The following is a 6,610-nucleotide window of genomic DNA, read 5'->3' on the forward strand; positions in this document are numbered from 1 at the left end:
AGTCTGTGCTAGAGCCAAGAGAGCCTAGAAGTTGAGGTTAATGCTGTAGTCAGAGAAATCTTCCTCTTTCCCTTTGTACTTTCCTTAGCCTGGTTGTCTGCCCTGCAGTGCCAGAGGAAACTTCCTTCACTGTGCCAGTGCAAGCACAACTATGAGCACTGGGAAGCACATTACTTTCAGCATGAGAAACAGTATTCCTCAGTATGCACTTCTTTAGTGTGGCTGGGACCTAGACAACTCTGCCACAGGGTACAGGGCTCATTCTAGAACACCCGTTAAAATTTAGCATATTTGAGGCTTACATTCAAATAATATCATATGTCAAATGGAACAAAAGCTCTTACAACCCTGTGGATACAGAAGGTCAACCTTTACAGTTGGTTTTTTAATTTGTTCTCTCCATCTGGATTTTTCTAGGGAGAGCAGTTTGGACAATGTAGCAAGTGACGTAAAGCTTTTCTGAATTTAGAAAGTATTTGATGATTAAACATAAGTACATGAACCATGAACTGCAGATATGCGCATCTGCCAGGAGAGGAAATAGAAATATTATGATTAAGTATATTCCCACAATTTTTCTACCAGATGAAATTTAGTAGAAATTAAGGCAGAGAAACAATGACTACATCCCCTATATGATATATTCATATTCTTGTATGAAATAATATGAAATTCTTCTGTACTGCTTCAGCAAACAGGAATGGAATAGGTGGAAGCTCTGAGAGGCTGAGACAACATGAGTATCACTCAGAAGTTGAAGGTATTGGGGTGACACTGTTTCCTCCAAAGTGAATAAATATCAAGAAACAAACCATCCAGTTACTACATTACAAAACAGATGTCAGGGATATCTGATTGGGACTCAAAGCATTTAAAATTACATCTTTTGATTCTGATAGAGCTTTTAGACAGGATTCTAAAGAGCCTGGCATAAATGTTTTCAGTTATGGAAGTGTTTTTCCTTCCAATTGTCTAAAGATAGTAGCAGTGAACATGTTTTGCATCATTATACCTAACATACATTTTTAAGTGTGCACTGTATCTGTAGGCAGCTAATGAGTAACCTAGAGCTTATCCTATGCTATAATATAGAATGCATTTTTAGTCCATGTGGATCACAACCTGTTGGGGATTTGAAGATTAGGGGACAACCTTGGTTGGAGTGCAGAGAACATGAGATGGTCAAATGCTGGATCTTGACAGGAGGGAGACAGGCAAAAACAAGATAACAACCCTAAACTTCAGAAGAGCAGACTCTAACCTGTCAGGGATATGCTCAAAAGAAACCCAGGGGATACAACTTAGGAGAGAAGAGGGATCCAGGAAAGATGTTTTATTTTCAAGGAATATCTCCTCCAAGCTCAAGAAAGGTGACTTCCCTGCGAGTGAATCTTGAAGGACTTGTTCTTATTGGGTCTGGATCTTCAGGATATATGCTTGGCACAATAGATGGCATTATTCTTCCCATTCCTAGTGATGGGTCCATTCGTTGGTGTCTCCTCCCACAAGTCCTCACTAATCAGTCTGACTCCAGCTGATATTCCAACAGATGCTCCTAAGGACCAAATGATAAAGTAGTTTCCACCATGGCTGGCTGTGGCTCTGAGTTGGGTCTGCCAACTAGGTGCAACTGAGCTGGCAGTATATACAGAAAGTCTGGCAAAAAAGCAAGGAAAGGGCCAGGCCTACTGGCCTTTCACAAGAGCATGAGACCATCTTAGAGTGTAATGTAACACTATCTGGGGAATATCTGGGGATTGTGACCTCAAAGCACAGCTGAAAGGATACCACAAGGGACTGGTGAAAAATCTACTTGGCTAAGTGCTAACATATGGTATCTAACTTGGTGTGAATTTTACCTTTCCAATATGTGGGTGCAACTTTCTTCTTGAGTAGTATTATAATCCAGCACTTTGTCTGTTAAAACTGCAGCATTTTTTAGGAGGGCAGTTAAGTGCCCTGGAATAGCAATGGCAATTTGCTAAGTGAGCTAAAGGCTCAAAAGACTTTTCTTTGACTGATGGTTCCATCCTACACATCTAACAGCAAATGGCCCAAGGCTCTTTCATTTGTACTGAACCAAAATCTAATTGTGTGTCAGATGGCTTTTGTGACTATTTATGACTCACTGAAGATAAAATTAAACTTCATCTCCAGATCAAAAGGATTAACCACAAAATTCTGCCAGAGGTTGTCAGGGTTCTTAAGTCAGATCCCACCCCATCCCCATTTCATCTCAGCTCAGGACCTTCAGTCCCTGCCCCACTGATGTCCGGTCTCCATCCCTGCCATGGCTCGTGTTACGTCCTCACAGGAGGCCCTAACAGAGGGAAAGTTCCTAAGTATGTGATTATCTTAAGATGCAAAGGAAACAGCACAGGCTAGAAGTCACCCACCCACAAACCTGAAGTCCCAGCTTCTCTGAGGACAAGCTAAAACATCTTAGGCAATAAGGAAGTCAAATAGCTTGAACAATGTGTAGGGTCATACTACAAGGTACCCATAAAAAAGAACATTATCTCTACTGTAAATATTCTGGGAAATTTATTTTCTCTCTGGGAATACCCTGGTATAAATCTGAATTTGTGATTTTATTGGAGCAATGTTACTTTATACTAGGAGACAATCAGTCCATTTATAATTGTTATAGGGGAGAAAATAACTTAAAATATTCAAAAGTAAACAGCATTAGGTACTTCCTTAATTTTCCAGCACTTGTAAAATGCTAATTAGAGAGAAGCAGTTAGTGATGGATCCAGTCTTACATTTGGAGTCACAAAACCTCTTTAAAAACACATAAAATGCAAGTGTTATAGGAAACAGATGTATTGCCATACTTTGTATTCACAGGGAAAAGCAAATAGATGCAAGCAGACCAGTTGGGTCACTAATTAATTTAATTTACAACAACTGCTTCTTTCTCTCCTTGGAATGAAGTGCATTGTGTCTCTTAGCTTCTTCGTGCATCATGCAAACTTTATTTGGTCTCACTATGCCAGATCTAGCACCTTCTCTGTTAGGCTTGCATCTGCCTTATTTACATTAGACATCTCAAACAGCTGCTTCCAATTCTGGTCATGAATGACATCCTCAAAAAGCAGACACCCTAACTGTCTCTTCTCTCACTAATTTTAGCAAGAAGGAAAAAAAAATTGAGCCAGTATCTCCCATGCTTTTCTGAAAGTTGGCCTTGATCTGTTCCTGTTGTTGAAAATTTCCTACACAAATTAGGTAGCATCCTTCAGCTCTAGCTTCTTTGTTAACATCAAAAACTGTAAAAAGTAAAAAAGACTAAAAAGTAAAATCATCCTTAAACAAGTTTTTGACTTCTTTATGAGTGGCTTTGGATTTATTGTTTTAGATTTTCTTCCCTTTTCTGTCCTGTTCACATAATGTATGGCTATTCATACCTATTTGGCAGCAAATCCAGATGGTGCTGTCCCTTGTGCACTGTTTGTACTTTGTACTGTTGTGGGTAAACGGGTGAAATGAAATAGATACCTTCAGTACACTGAAGTTTCAAGAGAATGAATTCAAGTTCAGGGTTTCTGATAGCCCCCTTGTCAAGCTGCTTTCCACCCTTTAGCTGAGATCTAGTTTTGCTTCTAGACATGTTTTGCTTCTCAGTATCTGGATTTGGTCCTTAGAAACTGACAGAGATCCATCTGGGGTTGAGTACTTCCCAGCACTTTACCTGCTCTCTACCTCCCACTGACACCCTCAGCCCAATACCGATCACCTCAGGCTGCCTGGGGAACAGGGACAGGAGTTAAAAGGTTCTTGAATTGGATGATTGTTGGACTTTCAGGTATATTTTTCTATTGTATTGTGTATGGCTCAGCTTGCAGGACTGTACAGATGTGAAACTTAACAAATACTTATGTAGGAAGTAGGCATATGCCTCTGCTTTCTTCTTTGGCACCTTTGGATTACATCTCTAGCCTCCACTGTAGATCTGCAGTTAGAAGTGATGGGAAAGTACTTTCTGACATACTGGAAGGCTTTGTGAAGCATCTGTGGAACTTTCTGCACAGTGGTACAGTCAGCACACTTTTCCCATGGACACAGGAATATGATGCAATATCCAAGGCAACTTGGAGATATCTCTCTCTCTAGATATAGATCTCTATATATCCAATTGACGCAATAACCACAAGGCCAACTTGCAGCAGGATATTGGTTTTCAGGAAACTGATATGTAATTCCTCCTCAAGAAGTCTAATTTAATTTAAGAACTTAATTGCGGCTTCAGGAGGACAGAACTTTTCACTTTTGTTCAAATTTAGACTTTGATCTGACAAATTTAGATTTTGATTTTGACAGATGAGATGCCAGGTCGGATTACACCAAGCAATATTTTACAGAAGACCATGTCAGAACAGAAGCTGGGCACATTTCAACTTTGCTTCTTCTAGGTCTTTACATATAAGACGGAGGAGATCTGAACAATTCAGGGATCCAGGATCTTGTTACTTCTTAGGGAAGTAACAAAGCTTTAAAGAAATATGAAATCTGCTTTGCCAGTGCAAAAGTCCTGTTCTTGACATGAGGAAAGGCTCTCCTCCATAAGACAGTAGTTTTTTTGCCTGGAGCAATGACTATTATTTTAGTTCAGACCACCCACCCTCATCACAAGACTCAAGGCTTTACAAATTTAGAAGAGCAATGACATAGAAAGGATAATACAGACAAAAAGATCCTGCAATAGTGGGACACTTTAGCAGCCTAAGCCAGGAAATAAAGTATAAAACAGGACAAAGCAAAAATTACATGACTGCAACAGCTGCTAACAGAACCTGGCTTTGCTTTCTAGAGAATACTTTCTTGGAAAGCCCTACAAGATAATGACTTTCCATTCAGCAAATACTTTAATGTTCTAATCATGGTATTTGAAACTAGTTTACACAGAAAATGTCTAATTCCCTATTTCACCCCAACTTCCCCTATGCTAATGAGTGACAGATTTTTCCAGTGAAAGTTTTGGCCTAAATTCTCTTTAGGTTCTAAATCCCCAGGTCTCATAAGAAATGTGGCCAAGCAGAGCTTTGAACCTGCTTTCTAAAACAGAAAAAGCACACAGTCATCACCATTCTTCTTGGATTATGAATACATTGAAAATGTGATACAGGCTTATACACAGAGAATATGAAGTTAAAGGCAATTAAACATTACCTTAAAAATAAACACAGTTCTTGGGCATTCTACATCTCATTTCCTCACCTAAAGGAATAATATGGGAGACTGTGCATTAATGAGACATACAGCTACAATAACAGATGTGTTTAACAGGGTAAAGACTGTGTTCCTAAAACATCCTGAAGGAACATTATTATTTGGCATTGATCTCCTAGAAATTTTAAGCATAAACATAGTATGTACTAAATAATCCCTGACTTACATGTTCTTATAGGAAGATACAGATATATACGATTATCTAATAAAGAACAGTCTAGAAACTGCATTAGGATTTTACCTAAAGACTTCAGTGACTGCTACTGGAACTCTACCAGTTTAGTCTGGAACTAAACTCACTGGACCCAAAGTGTAACTCTCCTATCTCCCATTACTTTAAATCAGTATATATATATATCCCAGAGGGTCCTATCTGCTTGGAGTTTGCCCTTAAAAGCTCAGGAACTGAACTGGAGAAATCAACTGAATTAAGTTAGAATTTATTTGCCCCTTGGTCTCATATTTCTGCAACTAGTCTGTTTCCTTATAGCAGAAAACAAAACTGTGTTTTGGTGAGGCTGTGTAGTGAATCACAAAGACATAGCAATTTAAAGGGTTTTTATTGTATTGCACAAGGTATTTATGCAATCCATGTAGGTACTGTACTGAAGGATCCACATTTTGCAAACATTGGCTGTTGCTGCACACATCACTAGCATTGTGAATAACCAGTGCCTTCTTCAAAAAGTAAAATAATCAGTTGCAAGTTTAAGCATGTTGTGGAAATAAATGAAGAAAAAAGCAAGGACTATTAATACATATTTCTCTTCAAACACACAAACATACAATTTTCAGAAGAGCACCAATAATGCCAAGCAACTATTTTGATGAGATACTGTATGTGTAGGCTCTGCAGTAAAAAGCCAATATGCACACAGAAAATATATTTCAACTTTTAAAATAATTTAACCATAATGTCTTGCATGTGTCACCTGTTTACAACATAACATTTCATATACAATGTCAGGCCCAAGCCTCAACTTGTGTAAATTTGTGCATACTCATTTAAAGCAGCTGAGACTCTGGACCAGGTATTCAAGCTGAAAAAGCCTTCAAACTGTTCACATCTGAATTCAGAGTGGATTTCAGAGCAGAAAGTAGTTACGGTGAATTTATAACAGAAATTGTACTATGGAAAATGAAGAAAAACACTATAAAACCCTCAAACACAAAGTTCTAGAAAGAGGCCTACAGGGAAAGTGATATTGTAATAATTTATAAAAGTGAATAATTAGTATCAGTCTCCTTTCTGACATTAAGAGATTCCCACATATTCAGAGGCGTGTAGAAGTGAACTAACCAAATGTCACAATCAGTATCATCCTCAACCACTGTTTCTTAAGTTTCTGATCATTAATACTGGTACTTAAAAACATTC

Source organism: Sylvia atricapilla, chromosome 3 (genome assembly GCF_009819655.1).
Source record: "Sylvia atricapilla isolate bSylAtr1 chromosome 3, bSylAtr1.pri, whole genome shotgun sequence".
Classification (NCBI taxonomy): domain Eukaryota; kingdom Metazoa; phylum Chordata; class Aves; order Passeriformes; family Sylviidae; genus Sylvia; species Sylvia atricapilla.